Source organism: Phoca vitulina, unplaced genomic scaffold (genome assembly GCF_004348235.1).
Source record: "Phoca vitulina isolate PV1807 unplaced genomic scaffold, GSC_HSeal_1.0 scaffold16, whole genome shotgun sequence".
In the NCBI taxonomy this organism is placed as follows: domain Eukaryota; kingdom Metazoa; phylum Chordata; class Mammalia; order Carnivora; family Phocidae; genus Phoca; species Phoca vitulina.
The window spans coordinates 18,770,662-18,793,806 of NW_022589719.1; the positions used below are offsets into that span (position 1 = coordinate 18,770,662).

At 36.3% G+C, this 23,145-nt stretch overlaps 1 protein-coding gene across 9 annotated transcripts in view; it reads right to left on the reverse strand.

Annotated features, from left to right (window-relative positions):
- The window catches only part of LRRC4C (leucine rich repeat containing 4C), a 1,196,081-nt gene that overhangs the window by 570,605 nt on the left and 602,331 nt on the right, over positions 1-23,145 (reverse strand). For 8 of the 9 annotated variants that reach the window (XM_032413925.1, XM_032413926.1, XM_032413921.1 and 5 more), the window contains one exon: positions 20,916-21,057. The exons of the other annotated variant lie outside the window; for it this stretch is intronic. The gene's annotated coding sequence lies outside the window, so the exon portion shown is untranslated. The remainder of the gene's footprint in view (positions 1-20,915; positions 21,058-23,145) is intronic. 9 annotated transcript variants of the gene reach the window in all.

Here is a 23,145-nt window from a genome sequence, read left to right on the forward strand (position 1 = left end):
AACATCTCCGTTGGCAGGCTGGAGATTAAGGACAGCTAGTGATATAGTTCTAATCCACATTCGAAGGCCTGAGAACACTGTAGAGTCAATAATATAAGTTCCAGTCTCAGGACAGGAGAACACCAATGTCTCAGCTCAATCAGTCAGGCAGGTAAAGTTTCCTCTTGCTAAGTTTGTTTGTTTGTTTGTTTTAGTCAGGTCTTCAGCTTATTGATAGAAGGCCATATATTTTAGGGAGAGAAATCTGCTTTACTCAGTCTACTGATTCAAATGTCAATCTCATCTGAAAACACCCTCACAGACACATCCAGAATGATGTCTGACCAAACATCCGGGCATCCTGTGGTCAGGTCAAGTCAACATATAAAATTAGCCATCATACTCACATACCTCACCATCTATACGTACCAGTGACCAGAGCTATTTTTCCCCCCAAATGCATGTGTCTTAATAGAGCCTACGAAGCCTTGCATGATTTGGTCCCTATATAACAATTTAACCTTATCTCACACTGCTTTTCCCCTTGGTTTCTACACTCCACCTCCACTAGTAGGTTATGGTGCCTCAAGCATGTCTTATCCATGCTGGTTTGTCCTGCTGCAGTGATTTCTTGCCTCCTCCTCTGCTAATTGATTTCTCTGCATCTTTCAAATCTCAGTTCAAATGCCATTTCTATAAGGAAGACTTCCATGAGTACACAGATTAGGTTGTATATCCCCGTTACATGTTCTTACAACACCATTTACTTTACCTTCATACATTTTACCTTAGTAATAATTTTCATGGTTATTTAAAATTAGTCCAGGTGTCATGCTGAAATTTGCTCAATGCTGTACCTTCAGGGCCTAGCCCAGTTCTGGACACATCAGAGGTATTTAGTACATATTTGGGTGAATGACCCATCTATATTGTGCCCGTGGTCCATTAAATCAGAAAGGAAACTAGTCATTAGGCCTGGAGTTCCACTTTTTGTCCAAATTATTATATTCTGTTTATCAACTCATTGTTCGTAGCATTAACATTTTTATTGACTTTCTTTCCTTTTTTTTATCAGTCAACTGCCCCAAAGCAATTGGACTATGGGGCCTTCTAACCAACGGAGTTATCTTCTTTGAAAGATGGGAACTGGAAAACATGCATGCACTCAGAGTAAAAGAAGGAAAAAAAGGCAGTTAGCTGAAGCAGAGGATAAAAAAGAAACCAAGAAGCCGAAGGGAAAAAGAGCTCTGAGTTTTGAGCAACCCCTGGCATTAATCTGAAATTAGATAAAGGGCAGAGAGAATATAATTGGTGATGCAGTAGAGCAGGGTTGGCGAGCTACGTCTCCTGGGTCAAATCCAGCCTGCCACCTGTTTTTGCATACCTTGTGAACTAAGAATGATTTTTATATTTCTATTTATTTTTTATTTTTATGCTTTTAAATGGTTGAAAAAAATCAAAATAATTATATTTAGTGACATGAAAATTTTGTGTCAGTGTCCATCAATAAAGTTTTATTGGGAAATTGCAACACTTATTGTCTATGGCTGCTGGTGTCTACTGTAGTCTACACCTACAAAGGAAAACTGAGTAGTTGGGAGAGAGACCAGATGGCTCACAAAGCCTAAAACATAACTATTTGGTCCTTTACCAAAAAAAAGTTTGCTGACCACTGCAAAAACTTGAACTACTCATTTCTGCCAGAGTAAATTATTTGCAGACTCATTTGGTTGGAGCAAAATGTGCATTGGTGTTCAATGTTACATATAAAAGTGCATTTCAAGGCTAAATTGTTCTTGGATCATTCATCATTTGGGAATATCTGTGCCATGTACTTTTTCGGGAGGTAGCACAGATTATCAAGACAATGGAATATTTCATGACACGAAATTCATCCAATTCCACAGTCCACTTGGATAATATGTGTATGATCACATTTGGCTGTAGTTCTGGCTCTGCCACTAACTAACATGAACTCTAGTAGAGGACATGATACAGTGTTTCTAGCGAATTTTCTGAATTCAGATAAGCCTTGCATCAAATTAGGGCCTTGCCATTTTTTTTTATTATGTTATGTTAATCACCATACATTACATCATTAGTTTTTGATGTAGTGTTCCATGATTCAATGTTTGCGTATAACGCCCAGTGCTCCACGCAGAACGTGCCCTCTTTAATACCCATCACCAGGCTAACCCATCCTCCCACCCCCCTCCCCTCTAGAACCCTCAGTTTGTTTCTCAGAGTCCATCGTCTCTCATGGTTCATCTCCCCCTTCGATTTCCGCCCCTTCATTTTTCCCTTCCTGCTATCCTTGCCATTTTCTCACCACATGTCCTTGGGCAGCCAATGTCACCATTTAAAGCCTGTGTCTTCATCTTTAAAAGTGCAATGTTAATAGTAACAGCGTCGTACTTTTAGAGGATTAAATAAGAAAATGGATAGAAATCATTTAACACACTACCTATAACATGGCAGAAGCCTGTGATTAGCTGTTATACCTTGAGAAAGCTATTTACCAGACTGCTCATCTGCTATATGATGGGAGTGGGCGGTGGGGAGCATATACGTAGCATCAGCTTTCCTGTTGTTGACCCTGGGTATTGAAACTGATGTTGAAGTTGGTTACACATGGATTTCTAAAAAGATAATATGGCCCTAGATCTCCTTATGAAGACAGCAAGCTGACCAGTTTCACAGACTACTGAAGATACATGACATTATACCAGGCACTCAGCAAAATATACTTGTTAGCTTTCACAGAGAAAACTGAGTTACATTTTCACATAGCACTAGACTACTGAGCACTGTCAGGAACACCTTTTCAGGTATAATGAAGAGCTAGTTTTTGATCAGCTGCCATATATTAAAATAACGCATTAGGAAAGAGTACCATGCTTCTGTTTTCTTTCACACTTAGGTGGTTCCATATTTAAACAACCATCTTCCTGAGGTAAGTGTTGGGCTGATTTGTAGAGAAACTTCCATTCTTCCTTTTAAAAACTGGGAGTGTTTTACCATTTTATTGATTTCTGACACCTGACAACTTTGTTAAATTTTCATATGTGCTACCAATAAGCTGTTCAAATGTCCAGTGATTGAGCTAATGATGATGAATCATTGTCATTTTAGGACTTCTCTAGAGCATATAGAGACATTTTCCAAGTGGTGATTGATCCTGGGGTTGCCCACACTCGTAGTTTTGGGAAAGGAAGCAGGAGAAAGCCATGGAAGGTTACCTCTCCTAGGAATTCAGGCCAACACTGGCTGACAATTTTGCCCATGGAGAAATGTTAACAATCACATTACACGGCTTGGCTTGTCACGTTTTGCAGCACACAGGATGATCTCAAGTAATAAACTTCTATGAGAGCCTAACTACGGCTTAATCACTTAGTGTGAGACATTTCTTTCTTTCCAGTAAGGCTTTCAGGTAGAATCAATTCCTCAACCACATTCTTCTGGCAAACCAGAGAGACTTTGACTCAAAACATAGTCAATTTCCTGACATAATCAACAAAACTATATTGATTTGATTGCTATGATTTATAAAGATCTGAAAGTCCCTGATGGTATAGATTAGGCGTTTATGTAGTACAATCAAGTTGTCACTGGTTCCTTCCTCCTCTTTGTGCTCTTTTATGAGCAAGATAAAATTAAGTAAGACATCATTCAGATACTACAAAACTAAGACAATTATACAGTTTCCAATGTTTTTCTTCATTCTAAAATAATTATTTAGGGTATAATAAGATTAATAGTATTAATATGTGTTTGCAGAGTAGAACCTTGTCTCAAGAGTGAAACGTTCTATTCCACTCATAATGGTCCAAGAATCATTTCCCTAGTTTGGAACAAAAATCAATGAAAGTATGGGACCAAAGATAAGTCATTCCTTCTTTCCAATAGGCAAAAACTATTTTAATGGGGGAAGAAACATTTTTTCTACTATTTTGTCTGACTTTTAATAGGTTTTACATTCTTTAAGTCAAGTTTATTGAAGTATAATTTTACTTTTTTGAAGTATAATTTTAAACTAAAATATACCATGTCTGTATTTGTATGTACAGTTTGATGAGTTTTGAAAAATGCATGCATCCATGTAACTGCCACTACAATCAAAATATAGAACATATTCTTTACTCCAAAAGTAAATAACCATAATTTTCTCTCATGTATCTTTGCAGATGATCACCTACTTCATCACTGGTCCCAGACAATTACTGATTTAATGGGTTCTGACACTAAGATTGTATTTAACTTTTCGCTAATTCCATATAAATGAAATCACATGCTTTGTATCATTTTGGGCCTGGTTTCTTTCATTCAGCATAGTAATTTTGAGATGCATTCATATTGGTGCATGTAGTAAGTCTGTTCCTTTTATTGATAAATAGCATTCCATTGTAAGAATGTATAGCAATCCCTATATCCATTTATCCATTGATGGAGATTTAGGCTGCTCCCAGTTTAAGGCTATTAAAAGTTGCTATGAACATTTACATAAGTCTTTTTGTCGACATATGCTTTCATTTTTCTTGTATAAATACCTACATTTGACATTTCTGGTTCATATGGTAAGTAGAAGTTTAACTTTACAAGAAACTGCCTCACTTTCTTTGAAAATGGTCAAACTATTTTATATTTACAACAACATTGCTCCACATTCCACATTCTCATGAACATTTGATATTATCAGTACTTACTTTTTAATTTTTGTCATCCTACTGGGTAGGTAGCAGTATCTCTTTGTGGTTTTAATTTCCATATTCCTCTTTTTTTTTTTTTTTTAAGAGAGAGAGAGATTAAGGCAGGGACAGAGAGAGAGGGGGGGAGAGAATATCTTAAGCCGCTCCATGCTCAGCACCCAATGCGGGGATTGATCTCAGGACCCTGAGATCATGACCTGAGCCGAAATCAAGAGTTAGATGCTTAACCAACTGAGCCACCCAGGTGCCCCTTAATTTGCATATCCCTAGTGATTAATGATGCTGGAAATTTTTTTTTCATAAGCTTATTGGCCATCTTATTTAATGAAGTATCTGTTCAAATTCTTTGCCAATTTTTTTTCATTGAACTGCTTGCCGCTTTATTTTTGAGTTGTAAGGGTTCTTTATATATGCTAGGTACAAGTCCTTTGGAGGCTTGTTTCTAAGGATCTCTATGTCAAATTTAGTATATCCTTTATGTGGAATGTGTTTAGCTCTACCACTAAGATACAATCTTCTAATGTCTATATAGACTTTATAAGGTGTGTTGAGACTCCCCTCTCTGGTCACACATAGGCCTCTAGTACTGTTTGTGCTCTGGGAATTATTCAGTTTACAACTGCTGGTCAATCTTTGCCTGGCTTCATGCAGCGTCAGTCTGCTCATGCTGGCTTAATAATCCACAACAGATGCGAGACAACTCTGCTGCAGATTTCTGGAACTTCTCTGAAAAATTCTTTCCTCTCCAGTCCTCCACCCTACTAATTCAAACAACCTCAAATACTCATCTTTTTCCTCCTTAACTCAGTAAGACTGATATGTACTTTTATAATACCATCCCAAAAGTGAATCCAAATTGCTCATAGGAGTCATCTCATTCTCCTCTCTCATGGACCACAATCCTGTATTTCCTGTTTTGCAACTTCTGTAAATGACTGTTTTATAATTTTTGTCCAATTCTCTAGTTGTTTATGGTAGGAAGATAAATCCATTGCAATTATTTCATTATGGCTGAAGCAGAAATCTCAATATTCTTCTTAAAATGAGCTTAGCCACACAGAGGGAATGGAAGACACATGCACATTTCATTTGGGAATTTCAAAGTTATTTTATTCTAGGATAATACACTTAAAGAAAAGAAGATGAAGAGGTAAATGTGTCAGAGCGTATATGTGTATGTAGATATATTCTGCACTATGTGCTGGGTCTAACAAATATTAAAATATCCAAAATACTGGGCGCCTGGGTGGCTCAGTTGGTTAGGCGACTGCCTTCGGCTCAGGTCATGATCCTGGAGTCCCGGGATCAAGTCCCGCATCGGGCTCCCTGCTCAGCGAGGAGTCTGCAGCTCCCTCTGACCCTCCCCGCCTCATGCTCTCTCTCTCTCTCATTCTCTCTCTCAAATAAATAAATAAAATCTTTAAAAAAAATAAAATAAAATAAAAAAATAAAATATCCAAAATACAATAAATTAAGCATGTTTGTCAAGCAAGCAAGAGTTTGATTCTGCGGATTCCTATAATAGGAAAGAAAGGACACTATAATGTTAACTTGCTCCCTTGCACAAATGTGGCTCATGAGACTATTCTTTGCTAGTTTTGAGAATCCAGATTTGACACACCTTACCCTGGTCTGCTCCTCTGCTGTAGTATGCAAACATGGGTAAAACAAGTCTAATGATTTTTAAAGGAAAAGGAGGTATTTGTTTGAATTACATATATCGTTCAGGACTCATTGGTCTTTGCCAAAGAAGGGGATATGAGAGGTAGATTTGCTAGGATAACCTGGCTACTTGTTGCATACCTGTAATCTAAAATGTGTATTTTTTTAGGTTGCTCAGCCTCTGTTTTATGTTGTTTCTCCTCCCTTACCTCCTCTCATGTTTGGAACTTTTATACTAACTTCTTTTGAGGCTTACTCCTGATCTCCTACTAAACTTTGTTTTTTTGAGATAAGATGATGAGCTTATTTCCATGCAGACTTAACTCCCAGGTAAACATTACTTAATCTCACATGTTTTTGCATATTAATAGGGTAAAAGGCTTGGCTCAAAAACAAGGAAAGAGGGGCGCCTGGGTGGCTCAGTCGGTTGAGCGTCTGCCTTTGGTTTGGGTCATGATCCCAGGATCCTGGGATCTGACCCCGCACCGGGCTCCCTGCTCGGCGGGAGGCCTGCTTCTCCCTCTCCCACTCCCCCTCCCACTCCCCCTGCTTGTGTTCCCTCTCTCGCTGTGTCTCTCTCTGTCAAATAAATAAAATCTTTAAAAAAAAAAAAAAAAAACAAGGAAAGATACTGGTAAAATTAGGGCCATATATATATGTATTTGAAGACAGAGAGCTTTCATATGTATGTATACTATGTGCACTTAGATGTTGATTTGTGTTGGGTCCCATCCAAGTGCCTCTACAACAGGGGTGAGAGCCAGCAAGTGCTGCTTATATTTAAACCCATTCCATCTGTTCTCTGGCTCCTAGAATGAATTGTGCAACCCAGTACACATAGAGGTAATTTAACAGAAATGTATGTGAACTGTACAAGAATAACCATTTAGGAAATGGCAATGAAATTTAAAAATTCTAATTAAAAATATCCAAAACAAAAGAGTATGTAGAAAATAATACACATAAAAATAAATGTACAAAATTCACAGGGAGAATTTAAAAAACATAAGAGATAAGAAAAACTTAAATTGTAGGAAACATTATTGTTACTACTTTACTTAGGAACTCAGAAATTGAATGAAAATAACTTGATAAAATGATTTGGAGTTATTTTGTACAGATGGACAATAAATCATGGGCTTGCTCAACAATACATGGCTTGCCTTATACATTTCACTTGCATTACTTACATAGTTAATTAATTGAAATAAATTAAGGAAAACTGGGTGCCTGGGTGGCTCAGTCGTTGAGCGTCTGCCTTCGGCTCGGGTCATGATCCCAGGGTCCTGGGATCGAGTCCCACATCGGGCTCCCTGCTCGGCGGGAAGCCCGCTTCTCCCTCTCCCACTCCCCCTGCTTGTGTTCCTGCTCTCGCTATCTCTCTCTCTGTCAAATAAATAAATAAAATCTTTAGAAAAAATAAATAAATTAATTAATTAATTAAGGAAAACAACAAAAGAGCAATATAAAATGTTACTGGTATTTGTTCAACTTTTAGTCTTATTATCCAGTCCAAAATATTTTCAAGTTCATGATATTAGGTCTTTGCTAAATACAAGACAGCTGAAAGATTTACATTTCTCTTGGTCACATTAAAATAAAAATTCATGGGGAGTATTATTATATGGAGTTACAAATGTAGAAACAGGAAATTTCCTTGGAATTAAGGCTGAGTAGAGCCTATAGCCCTGAAACTTCCTAATACAGTTAAGATATACTGGTTTCTGGAGGAGTAAGGCAGTTTGTAAAAATATCATGGATATTTACATGGAGACAATGATAAATTCTGTTACACTGGGTGTAACAGAAGTGCTACATTGTAGAGCGGCTACTTTTGGATGGTCATTGGCTAAAGTGGGTGGGGTCTGAAATTATAATCATTTAGGAATCATTCCAAGAGTGAAGTGTACCCTTGTGATGACTACATGTAAATCGTCGCTATTTTCAAATGGATATAAATTTGTAGTTATATAATACATATGATGCTACATTAAGGTGCATCAAGAGAAGTCAAAGGGAAATGGTATGGTGTAGCAGGAGACCCAGGCAGGGGAGGCAAGGAAAAATGGATTCCAGATATATCATCTCAACTATTTACTAACATTGCTAACTTTAGAAAGTCACTAATATGTCTCAAAGCTTCTTTCTTTTCCTTAAAAATGAAATCGTTGGTTTTAATTATTTTTCTATCTCTTTAGGTTACAATGAAAATTGAATCAGATTATATGTATAATTTGATAAAAATTTGTATTTATATAATATATATAAAGGTGTATATATATATATATATATATATGTATATATATAAATTGAAAGAGTCATTTTGATTTTCATCCTTATTACTCAATTATTTCCAAAGCTTCAAGCTCTTAAAACTAAGGGCTCTCAAATTTTTAAGACTGATCCAGAGATGTTAATCAAATGGAATGCTGTGATCAAATGGAAATGTGTCCATCAGAAAAAGTCAAGATGATAATTTATAGTTAGAAGCAAAAGGCTATTTTGCTTTCTTTCCACCACCTCCTCCCACCTTCTACCTTAGAGCTATAATGGTGTCAGTTGCTTATGCAACACTTGACTGAGAAAATAACCCTTTCTAAATTATAAGTGGTTTTATATATATATATCAATCTATCATGGCAATAACACAGACATCAATATAATGAGATGGAAAGAGTGTAGGTCTAAGAGTTAAGCAATCCAGCATTGATCTTTATTAGCAGAATGGCTCAATTTCTTCATCTTTAAAATAAAGCTTACATAGGATCCCTTCCCTAGTCTATATCCAGTTCCAACACACTGACTCTGAAAAAGTTCAAAACATAGACATCCATCAAATAAAAGGTATCTCGACTATACTTTGGCAGGAGATGTGGTATGTGCTTACATAAAAATTATTTTCTGCTTCTCAGTAACTACTAATATAAGATACCTTTTTATTATCAGCCTAGAAATGTCAATGTTTTGAATGCATTTATGGCACCACAGATTCCTTTGTGGACCCATATTTATAAGAATAAAAAGAAAATTCCAAAACATAATGGTAAATGGATGCCCTCATTTTATACACCACATTCCATTTTTCTCATCTAATCTCTAAGATGACAAAGCAAGAATAGAAAAGATCTTGAGAAGGGTAAGAGATATGATTACTATAAAGCAATTTCCTAACAGGAGAGTTTCAGAGGATGAGAGCTATTTAATATGAAAAGGAGAAGATACCAAGGAAGATAATAGAGCTACATTAATGATGAATGGCATACAGGAGGGTAAGTGTTTCTGTTTGACCTATTTTAAATACATAAAATAGATAAAAAGGGTCATCACCAAAGTCCTGTTCCTAAACACCATTATAACAAATGGCATTTTGAGACTGTTCTTTGAAATTGACCCTCATATATAGTTCTTATAATGTGAACAGAGTAAAAGAACACTCAGTGAAATCAGAGTGCTACCAAATTGAAAACTGATTAGAGGCTTTTTTTTTTTTTTTTTTTAATATAAGGAAGACTAATGAACATGCAGATTGCCAGTAAAATTTCATGGATGTAGAACGGTCTAGAGAGTGGAAAGGGAGAGAAGAAGGGGAAAAATGGAGACAGTGAAAGAAAGAGAGATTGTAAAATGAATATATATTTATATACATATATACACACACACACACACACATACATATACATATATACATGACAAAAATATATATAAAATAGGATCAATTGTCAATCGATCATCAACTCATAATGGGTTCGGGAAACACCCCAAGCCCTCACTTTAGAACAGCCCACTAAAGCATGACATTCTGCATTCTCTAATTTAGTTTGGGATTGGCTTCTTGACCTTTTTCAAATTTGGGAAGCTTTCCAAATAATAGAACCTCACATTTAGCATAAGGATATCTTTTCAGATTTGGTATAATATTCCCTAGACCTAGAAACACAAAGGATAACCATAATGGATATGACTTCTCAGCAGAGCAAAATATCTTAAGATATTTTGGTTTTTACCTCTTGCTAATATTCTTATTTATAAATTTTGTCCTTTATGTCTTTCACTCTAGGTACTGGACACTAATCATTGAAGGTGAAAATTTTATCTTGAGAAAGTCATTCTCCCTATGCCAAAAAATGCTGTAACTCTTAGTTCATACCTAAATGTACCTAAATGCAGAGTAAATAAAGTCAAGTTTTGATACAGATTGTTGTAGTCAGGAAAGTGAAACGGCAGGCTTTCTATACTGTCATAGACAAAGCCATAACTTAAGGTTTACAGTGAAATACAAAAATGCCATTTACAATTTGAAACAAAAGAACCATTAGCTTTCTGCCCCCTTCATTGCATTATTGATTTACAATCCTTTACTTTCATTTATTCCAGCCAAAAGCCTTCGTGCCTAGCCATTTTTTGTTCTTTAAAATGGGCATTACTGATTTGGCTTCCAAACAACAGCCTCCCAACCCTATTTTCCTGCTGTAGTTTTTCAATTTGTTTCATTAATAAACACTTTCATTTCCCTTAATTATATTCTTGGCATATTTACTTGCAGACACCTTTTACCACACCTCAGTAACATTTTGTCAGGTCCCCTGTTTTAAGATTGAATCCCTGATATGGTGATTAACATAACATAATAAAAAAAAAAAAAAAGATTGAATCCCTGGGAACAACGACTACTGCCCCCTGGCGCAGCTCTGAATGTGTGTTGCTGCATTTATTCAGACTTCTTTTTTTTTTTTAACAAATTTTTTATGACTTTTAATTTAATTTTATTATGTTATGTATGTCTGACTTCTGCTTCAAGCTCTGTTCTGGGGCATCTCAAGGAAGATAGAAGAGAATGACTGTCACATGACCTCTTGCTCTCTCTGGCTCACACCTCACCTCACCAAACTACAGTCTCATTTTTGTTTTTAAGTCATAGCATCTTTATTAGCAGTGGCAAAATGACTTGAATAAGACTAACATGCCAAAGTGAATCTAATATTACCCACTTCAATCTCAAACTTTCTTTCTTTAGGGTATCTTATTGCAATTAGTAATCGTCACAAGATTCAGTTCAAGAAGGCTGAGTTTGGGCAAACAAATTATAATACCAATTTATTTAGAGCCTTTGTTACTGTGTTCCTTGTGACAAAGACTATGAATAGATTTGTGCATCTTTTATAAAGCTGGGTATATTATTCCTATTCATTAGATATGATTTCAGTATTGTCAATTACAGCGAAGAGTTTTACACACACACACACACACACACTCACTTAGCTAGTTTTGATCACTGGTTTACTGTTCAAAAATTTTTAAAAGATTTTATTTATTTACTTGACAGAGAGAAAGAGAGAGAGAGACAGCAGGGGGAGCAGCAGAGGGGGAGAGAGAGAGAGAGAAGCAGACTCCCTGCTGAGCAGGGAGCCCAACACGGGGCTCGATCCCAGGACCCTGAGAACATGACATGAGCCGAAGGCAGATGCTCAACAAACTGAGCCATCCAGGTGCTCCTACTTTTATCAGAAATTATTTTAGACATTAACTTAACCATTTTGTTACAATGAAGACCGTTATCCTCAAATTACCTATTATCGTTTCAAAATCATAAACAGGAATGCTGATCAAACTCCATACCTTAAAATTCTGCTATTAACAATGATCTTTGCTTAAATGGTACCAAAGTTTAAATAATTGTACAAAATGCTGTATCACGGAAACAAATGTATAAGTCTTTACAGAAGGTGTGAGTTTCCAAGTTGTTCAATAATCTTACAAGATTTTACTTGTTCAAAGGAGCACTACCTTATTTTTCTTTTCTTAACAAAACTACTGTGGAAATTATCTCCTTTCTCCAGAAATTCTACTCTTGGTTACAACATTTTTGGAATTCTATGTGAAAATGATATATGGTATTACCTTTAATATCATATTAGGGGAAAATTTGAATTTGGAGAATCACCCCAACAACCTAAGACTAATGAATGAGGAAGGTAAGTGTTCAAACTGGGTAAATTCATTTGAGTTCAGAGTATGTTCCAATCTTAGGGTAATAAAATATGTTTTTATAAGTCTTGTTTTTTTTTTTTTTTAAAATTTTTTTTTTTTGAGAGAGAGCGAGTGAGAGAGAGCCCGAGTGGGGGTGGGAGGGAGGGGCAGAGGGGGAAGGAGAAGCAGACCACCGAGCAGGGATCCTGAAGCAGGGGCTCCATCCCAGGACCCTGGGATGCTTATCTGATTGAGTCACCCAGACACCCCATGTTTTTATATGTCTTGTAAATCAATTCTAAAGGTAATTCTGAAAGTTGAGTCCCAGAATTATTTTGTAAAATGGGACAAAACCATATTCTTGAAAGAAGGATCTTACAAGCAAGTTGCTAGCACAACATTCACTGGACAGATAATGCTAAAATTTTAACCAAGCTGATCTGCATGTATTGTCATTTCAAGTTATCTTTTAGTTCAAAGAAGAAATGTTTATCAAGATTCTGATCGGTTAAAGATAAACCTAAACACATCTGTATTCACTAAAGCCAAATCCAATGCATTATATTTATTTAATACTTTGTTCTCTTGGACCTCTACCTCAGTCACAATGTCTACCTCAATGTCCCCCAGAGAAATTTATTTTCTATTTTTTATTTTTTTTAAAGATTTTATTTATTTATTTGACAGAGAGAGACACAGCGAGAGAGGGAACACAAGCAGGGGGAGTGGGAGAGGGAGAAGCAGGCTTCCCGCCGAGCAGGGAGCCCGATGCGGGGCTTGATCCCAGGACCCTGGGATCATGACCTGAGCCGAAGGCAGACGCTTAACGGCTGAGCCACCCAGGCGCCCCCCCAGAGAAATTTAGAAACAGCAAAGTACCCCCTTCACATCTCATCTAAAACCTTTATTATTTTTTTTTATTTTTTTTTAAAGGTTTCATTTATTTATTCATGAGAGACAGAGAGAGAGAGAGAGAAGCGGGCTCCCAAGGAGCAGGGAGCCCGATGCGGGACTCGATCCCAGGACCCTGGGATCATGACCTGAGCCAAAGGCAGAGGCCTAACCATCTGAGCCACCCAGGCGCCCTCATCTAAATCCTTTAAGCACCTGGCAAGCAGTCACTAACTGCCCAGGTTTACCCAAGAGAAGGTTGAAGAGTTGAATCCTGTTATAAAGTGGGTCAAGGGACCAAGGAAACATGCCTTTTCTAATAAAACTCCGCCCTGCTTCTCATCATGCTGCTATGGTGCTCAGTGTTATACTGGACTGGGAAAGCAAACACCAAACAGTCAATATGCGGTAGAGATGAACTGACTTAGATCTCATTTTTTCTGCTATAATTAATCAAGCAATAATAGTAACATTTCTGAAAACCACTTTAAGTGTTTTTCATAAAACTCATTCATGTCTCACAACCACTCCCATTTTGTCTCTCCCTTGTTCTTGTTTTGATTGCTGGCAGATTATTTTTGTTACAGAAATATATGTGTTGGCTTTAAATAAAGCAGATTAATTTGAAAGGTCTGGTCTATAATAGTACATGCTGCAGTCTATTCCATATGACAGTCATAGTGAATGTTTCACAACTCAACACCCTTAGGCGGTGTCTACAGTACCGCTGATCTCTAGGCTGAAAAGGGAATAAAACAGTATATGGTTTTTAGATGTTTCAATAAATTAGAAAGGAGAAACTAAGAACAGGAGAGAAGACAAAAGCAAGGAAGGAAGAAGGGAAAGAAGGTAGAAAGGAACAAGGAAAGGAGGAATGAAATTTGGCTATTTGAGATTTTAAAAAATGAGGGTTATGTTCACCTTGCACAAAAAGAACATTTAAAGAAAATACCTGTCAAGTTTAAAAATGATGAGTCTCCCCATTAATTGCGACAATAATATATTTGTAGACTTAGAATTTAGTGAAATCAGCTACAATTTTATAATTATCACACAGTTACACAATCCATGTTGTTATGCTAATTAACACATTTCTGTTTGGATAAGATAAGAGATGGTGCCCAAGAATGAATACAATTCTGTGATTCACAGGCTAAATTCTGTTAATGTCAGACGAGATGTATGAGTAATAACAAAAACTGGGTGTGAATTCCAGCCCCATCATGTTCCTGTAGTTACAGCGTGTCCTTCAACTTTTAAACTTCCAGTCTCATAATTTGCAAGTCCTTTTCATTAGATTCCAACTATCATAAATTATTTAACAGTTAATTTGACTTTTACTTTAAGAGGAGTGATATTTCTAAAGGGTATTATTAGCGATCTTATCGATGTCTCTGAAATGGCATCTCTTGGTATAGTTTATTAGAGAAATGACCCATAATCACCATTTCCTCTTTTTCAAAATATACAATTTAAAATGTTTTCTTGTCACTGTACAATCTCTTTAAAAAATGCATTTGTACACTGGGCACAGATACCATCCAGCAATCTTCACTTGAGATGGAAAACAAGTGCTCACTGAAAGCTCCAAGACTACCCACTATCCTTTAGTGGGATGGAGGAAGGTGCTCTTCTCAAATGACTCAAGACAATACAATTTCAACTGTTCCTAGGAAAATAGCTTCAGATCCTATTCAGATATTTTTCATTAAATCCCAAATGATTTATCACATTCTGTCCAAAATTGACTGTGTACATCTAGGACAATGCAAATTTCACTTCAACCTTTATGCAAATCCCTCCATCATGCATTACCCTCCTATTGCACACCGCCATGTGTAGAGTAGAGGAGGAGTAGACATTGGTGGAAAGAAAATGAGTTAAGAAGAAAGGCACTTCCAAAGGAGATCAGGTTTGTTTGTAATCATTCCTATAGAATCCAATGACTTCTACCAAATTATATGAATGCTGGTGTCCTTTCTTCTTTCCTATTAATTTTTCTAAAATGTTGATCTCTAGATACAAACTTATGTGAAGGATGAAGGATCAAATTAAATGTTTCTGAAAGTTGATTTAGTGTCAAATGTGAGTTTTGTCTCTTTTGCTGTGATGAATTGAATTATTGGCTAGAAATATCCATTCTCCTGGAATTGTTTCCTACATGTGCACCCCTGTAACAGCCTCATGGTGTACTGAGTAAACTTTTCCAACCGCTGACTTTAGGTTTGACTTTATGACTTGCTTTGGCCATTGAGATGTTAGTGGAAATGAGCACATGCTTGAAATAGCCTGTGCGGTTGAGTTTGTCATCTTTGCTTATGCCATCATCATGAGAAGAAAATATCCTGACTAGACACAGTCCTTGGGCTCCACAAATAGACCTGAGGTTTAGAGCCACCACAACTGCTGTTATAGACCCTGAACCTGAATCACAGACACCCCAACTAATGTGCAGATTTGTGAGATATGAATGTATATTAAATGCCTTTCTGAATTTTTTTGTTGTTAACAAAAGCTGATATCTATCCCAGCTGACTTCTGCTCTGAATAGAAGAACTTATCATAAACTCTGAAGTAAAGCTTTGTTACCTGGAAGCATTTGTATAGGTAATTGGGATCAACAGGGAGAAATTTGGGGTTATTTTACTTTCCATATGCCATAACTTTCATTACTATTTTCTTAGCCACCCCAAATAAACATACATGTCAAAGACACAACATGCTTGCCATGGCAATGTAACTGCAGGACACGTTCCCAAATCTCCATTAGGATTCCCCCCCACACCATCTGTAATTAGCAAACAATCTAAGTCAAAACTGGGCACTTATCATGCAAAACTAGCTCCAAGTCAAGGTTGCGTGGGTCCTTCCTTGAACTGAGATGACTCCCCCTATGTTTCTCTTATACAGAAATGTCGGTACTACCATTACCGGCAGGGGGGCCGAAAGGCCATATGAGGCCCTCACTGCCGTATCAAAATGAGGAGGCTTTTACTTGGCATTGAAGAGCCTTAGAGTATTTCCTTCCATGCCTCAGTCTCTGCTGGGCTTCTCCTTCAGATGCCAGCATGAACACTGAGAAAAAAAACCTGACCCTTCCATATTCCTTAGTTTCTTTAGAGAAATTTAAATATTTTCTCTGGATTACAAAATCCTTTCTGACACAGTGCTCTGCAATCATTGTTGAATGGTGTCAGGAAGAGGAACAGAGGGGAAAAGGGAGGAAAGAAAGGATCTGATTGTCTTGCTGTTGACTGTACAGTTCTTTAGTGAATAACACAAATGTCTATCACCACACCTCACTCTGGCTCTTTGCACTTGCTGACACCAAGCTAGAAGGCTCTCTGCAGTTAAGTGGGAAAGAATGGCTCTTCTTCACCACAATCCACAGCGGCAATTTCTCTGTTCTGGTTTACCCATCCATGTGATTCCATGATCTCTCCTACTTACAAAATTCTTTAAAATATCTGGACTGTTAATGGCACGCTCTCTGATGCTGATCTGTGTTGTAGATCTATTCTTCCTTTACCAGCATACTGTCATTTCAACATAAACGGAAAGGAGGTAAAAAAGCAAGTGTTTAATCTGTCATCTTGATCAGGAAGTCAATTTGGCAATTTACAAAGATTTGATGAGAGGCACATAATTTAGCTTTTTCTTAAAAACAAAAAGGACCCTACAACAGGGATTGGAACTACTTGAGCATGAAGTCAAACCAGTTTTTTTTGTTTCCCTAAATGATCACATTATGATTTTTTACATGTGGGATTTCAAAGAAGGGATGAGTGGAGTGAAGGAGGAGGACAAATTACAGTAGCCAGCTCAGGGCACCGAGCTCTTTCCATGGAAGAAAAGAGACCCATATATACATTGATCGATCAATCTATTATTGATTGATCTAGATAGATAGATCTCTATATCTCTATCTCTATCTCTATCTATCTCTATCTCATCTTGTAACATGAAAAACACCGTCTTTATACTTTATATGTTATCTCATTTATCTCTTACAACCTAGTGAGACAGGTAATCCTATTTCCATTTTACAAATGAGAAAAAAAAAATTTAAGATAAGCAAGGTTTTCACCCCACCCATAAGCAGTTTTTTTCTTTTCTTTTCTTTTCTTTTCTTTTCTTTTCTTTTTTTTTTTGAGAGAGAGAGAGAGAGAAAGAGAGAGCACGGAGGGGCAGAGGGAGAAGGAGAGAGAGAATCCTAGGCAGGCTCCACGCTCGGAGCAGAGCCTGACACAGGTCTTGACTCATGACCCTGAGATCATGACATGAGCCGAAATCAAGAGTCAGACACTTAACTGACTGAGCCACCCAGGCTCCGACAAATGAGAAAATTAACTAGAGATGTTATGTAACTTGTGGAAGTTCACATAGCCATTCAAAGCTTAATTTGAATCCAATTTCTGTGTTCTCTGTTGATGGGCTTCACTCCAGAGTCCTCAGGTTATCCCAAAGGGTGCTTCCCCATGCACATCCCTAAGAGGTGTGGGGATCTACTTTTCCCCAGGATGCATTCAAAGTAGTGGGATGTATATTCAATTTTAATCAACAACTGAACATTTATTTCTCCTCCTTTCTCCCTTGTGAAGTCTTTTGCCTCTGCCTTGCTGGGTCATCTGAATACACTTTGATGCTCCAAGATTTGCAGTCTTGCTTATCTCTGAGGACAAATGGAACCTGAATACTTGTTGCAAATGTTTAAGCTGTCCACATTTTCATGCAATAAAAATGTCATCACAATCAAATATGAAAAAATCTACCAAGGATACCATATTTACTAGCAGGCAGCTTGAGTGATATTGCTATTACAGTTAGGAATCGAATTAATGAGGAAAGATATAATTTTTCTCATTTTTCTTTTCTTTTTTTTTTTTTGCCTCTAATTTTGTTCTGTGACCTGTAAGGCCCTACAATGAGAGTTTCTCTAAAAGTTAAAAAAAAAAAATAGTTAACTTATAATGTTCCTCTCTTCAAATCTTCTAAAATACCATGGATATATGATACCTATTTAGATATGAAAAAGGTAATCTGAGAAGAACATGTTTTTTAAAAATGCAAATCAAAAACAAAATAAAAGCAAATTATAAGCTCACGGATTAGTGGGGTTCACAGGTAAGAAAATGAAAGAAATCAATTTGAAATCTTAGACCATCCTCTTTCATTATTTAATATCTATGGCTATAAATAATTCAGTCTAGTAAAGAGACTGAAAAAAAATTAAACTTCTGTTGTAACAAATACAATGTTTACTTTAGGTAAGGTATGAGCCAGCAATCAGTTTAGTCTCTCCTCATTGATAACTAGTCTGTGTCATCCAAAATGTACATGGTCCACTACACACCAATATCTAAAGTGGTTTGGGCTTCTCCCTATCCTAATTTACATACTCTTCAGGTGCAGTACAATAAAAATGCAAGGTTGTAATTTTACTTTAGCAAATTCTTGAATACATCTTTCATCTCTCTTCTCTCTCTCTCTATTAATTGGCATGCTCACTAAGTCAATGAGACTTTTAAAATAAGGTTACTCTACTCCTCTGTAATTCAGATATATTTCTAGAATTTAGCTGCAACTTGTTAGCTCAAGTTTCAATTCAGAAAAAAGCCCTATCCTTTGTTGAGTCTATGTTAAATGGGAGCATAGAAAATACACAAATGTTTTCACAAGATGAAATAAACAAGTATACTATGTATGTGTCAACTAAATACATTGACAAGTCTTCTTATTCAACATTTACTGAGTCAGATACCCTCAGAAGTGATGACATATATGGGACAGACATTCTCTGGGTGTTGGGAACACATAATCCATGTCCACCAAGTGTTACAGTACAAATTTATAGACATGATAATAGAGCCACATACTAAATGTCATATTAGCATGGATATGGGATACATTATTAACCCAAGAGGCAGCAACAGGCAAGCATAGGCCAAAACAGATTCAAGTAAGAGTTATATATGTCCCTGATGTATTTAAGGAATTTAAAGGTTGAGCAAGAATTTTTTGAGATCGAAAATAGCAAAGATAGGAAGAAACAATATAGGAAGGTCCTGAAATTTTAAGTAACTTATAAAATTGGAGCAATATTAGAAAATATAAAGGATTAAGATAATATCCATTAGAGGTGGCTAGATTACAATGGCTCTTGACCATATGATAAAGAAAGCAATGGTTGTCATTGAAGGAATTTATGGTATGGAATAACAAAACTAGAGGGTTTACCTAGAATGGATATTCCACAAGTGGTCTGGACAAGATTAGAGGCAGGGGCAAATTTATTACATTAGCAATTTTTGCCCAATAACTTCCCCTCTGAAGTTATTATTTACAAATTAGAATTGTTGTAAAATATGGTTTTATTTCCTTATAGCCCTAGAGAGACATTAACACCTTGTTACACCTATTACAGCTCAAATACTTAGATTTCTATGACAATTACCTAATCCCATGTATACAAATTTGTGTTCCTCTGTCAATTTTGATTGGCTGAGATGATCACAAAATTCCAAATATAAATGTGTTAGAAACTGGACTCTAACACTTAACTAAAGAGCTAATTCCTTCCTGCTGTGTCTGCACTGGCTGCAGGATTCTCTCCGAAGTGAACATGAGATCCCAAGTCCTCACTTTGCACATGCTTGCCTAAGCCAAAGAAAGCCAAGGGGATTCTCCCTTATGACAACTTCAAATAAGAGCAATGACAAGAACCTCCAATCAGGAGAACATACTGCATCATCCTAAAATCTCTGTAAAACACATCTTTCAGGGACTCAAGCCTATGTATTTAAGTCTCACATCAACAAAGCTTTCCATTTAAATAGTCCCTGTTGGGAAAATGCATTAGTGTTTGCGATCTGTTAATTATAAATAGGCAGACTACTAATTCTTCCTGTAAGGTTTCCAAGACATCCTGTGAAAATTAATCATAATGGATTTTTTTTTTACATTTTTGTTTCTCTCCAATGGTTAATTATAGCTCCAATGAGTCTAATAAGACTGTGCCACAATGTTTCTATTGATAGTCTTTAGAATTGCAGGAAGCCTAAGGCCCAACTTATTTAATCAGAGGTCTTGATTTGTTTGGAAAATTACCACAATTTGAGCTGTATTTTGTCACTCAGGGCCCATTTGATGAAAGGCTGTGAGCCCTTTTGTTTTCCTTATTCCAGGTAAGGATTATTTAAAGATCTTCCCTACCATGAACATCCTGTTATGAGGGAATAAAAGTGCATGTGGCTACTTTTGGGTAATAAAGCAAAATCCCCTGGTTTAAGAGAGCATTGTATGATGTTGGTAATAAACTCTAATGATTTTACAGCAATCTCCCATAGTAAGTACTTTTTCTGAGTCTTTCACATTTAAAAAATTATGAAGTTATTCTGTTGAATCAGTTAATTTCTCCCATGTGTTTTTATGTCTTGGGAGTCCAAGATGTGTTGCTTCTGAAAATATGGAGAAATAGAATTGCTTCTGAACCTATAGAATATGAACCAGACCTAGAGCTGCTGGAATGCATAATCCCCTACCCATGGGCACTTCATGTGCACTAGATGCAACTTTGCCCTGGTTTCCATAAAATAACCGTCAGAAACACTTAGAAGAAATATTATTTGCACAAAAGGTTCACAACCAATGGGAAGATTATGTTCTAGTCAAAAAATTATTTAGAAAGTGAATATTCAGGGAATTTACCTTTTGTAATGAAACCCACTTGAATTTCATGAAGTCCCTCTGCTAATTCAGTGAGATCCACAGGTGGATGGTACAGGAGGGGAAATAAAGATGCCTCATGAAGAGAAATGATCTTCTCATGCTAGACTCCCTTCTCTTCCTTCTGGGACAGAGAATGAAATGGGTTCAGTAAGGTCTCCTAGATATTAAACCGGTTAGTCTGGCTTGTTTGTATTAATATTCAAATGGAATGTGATGATCAATTCATGGAGGTAAAGCCATGCAATCTCATGAGATTTGTTCTAGCTGGTAGAAAGGCTCTCTCTGAAGCTCTTAATACTTTCAGAGTTTACACTTACATAACTATAAGAATCAAGCATTAGGTAATAAACTGCAAAATTTTTGCTACTTCTCCAACATGTGGCCAAAGATATTCTAGTCTCAACCCTATGCTAGCACTTGTTTAATTTGATTACTGGGGAAAAAGTGACATCTTTCATTATTTTTATACATTTAAATAATCATAAAATCCACGGAGATGCTTCCAAGAAGAAGTAAAAGAATGAAATAAGGTTTTTCTGTATGATTGAAGTTTATTTTTCAAGAATGATGTTAGGTCTGCAAGATAAGCAGACATGTGGGCTAGTGGGAAAAGAAGTTTAATGGTCAAAGAAAAGAAATGGCCTTTTTTGTTGTGATGGTTTAAGTCCAAAAGGAGAAGTTTAAAAATATTTGAATTATTAGATGTCTCACCTTACTCAAATTTGAAAGAATCAACCACACATGCCCAACAGCAAAGCAAGGTGTTCCTCAAAAATTTTTAAGAAATAATGTATTTGTTATTGTTGTTTCCAAGTTCGAGGGGCTCAAAAAAAATCGATTATAAAGAAATACTCACTAAGCTTTGTTAGTTTCTACCAATAAAACTACTCAGTTCAAAAATGGACTGCTAACTATTAAAAGGAGTTTATTTAAGCAATTGGAAGAAAAGCACAGAATTTTTCAAGTCCATTGATTATACAGTAACACCATCATTATTGATAACAATAACAAACTGCATTAATGTAACCAGTCACAAGTTGAAAAACCATGTACGTATTAAATGATTTAATTCTCATAAGAAACCAAATAAATAGGTCATTACTACTACTGCCTTTATTACAAATCAGGAAACTGAGGCACAGAGAGGCTAAGTAGATTGCCCAAAATTATACTCTTATGAAGTGACCAAACAAAGGTTCAAACCAAGATAGTCTAGAAATAGAGCCCATGATTTTAACCAGCAAGTGTGGGATATATTTAAAAAGTGTGGGATATGCCAAAATGTTATAGAATTGTATATACTTAATTGGTAGAGATGCTGGTCATTTTCAACTTCTTTGTGCTTTTATGTACTTTTCACTTCATCTATTACGAATACAAATACTTCTATAATTAGGAATAAAGTATCTTTAATATATTTTTAAAGTATTCTTAGTAGCTTCCACACCTCTTACTTACCTTCATAAAAAAACTTTAAAAATAAATTTTCTTTTTTCAAATATGCCTATTTTATGTATTAACGCCCTGTGTCATTAAACCAACAAAGCATTGGAATAGCCTTCTTCAGGGAAGGGGTTTACAAACCGGTCCCCTATAGATGGCATAATCATGATTCACAAGTCTTGCATTAGTTGAATAAAGAAAAGGGCAACCAATATATGCTAAGAGCCTCAGAATGAACAAATTAGAGAGAATAGACTATAGGCCTTCAGGGCGTAAACAAGAAGACAAGTAAATATGTTCAACACATATAAAGTACAAAGACACTTTGAAGTTAGGAATTAGAGAGATTCTCATAAAAGCCAGGCGAAGGTAGGTGGGGGGGGGTTAAATAAAGGGGATTAAGGGGTACAAATTTCCCTTCATAAAATAAGTCATAGAAATGAAAAGTACAGCATAGGGAATATAATCAATAATCTCATAATAATATCAGCATCGTATGGTGATAAATGATAACTACACTTATCATGGTATGCACTCAGTAATGTATAGAATTGTTGAATCAATATGTTGTATCCCTGAAACTAATATAATATTGTATGTTAATTATACATCAATTAAAACAATAACATCAGGAAAAGTGGCCTACAGGGACTAGGGGATAGAAGAATGGTCAGGCATATGTTATTTGTCCAGAGAGACTTACTAGTCTAGTTGTCATGTCTCTGGTTACCCATTATGGGGCTCACAGTTCTTTTTTTTTTTTTTT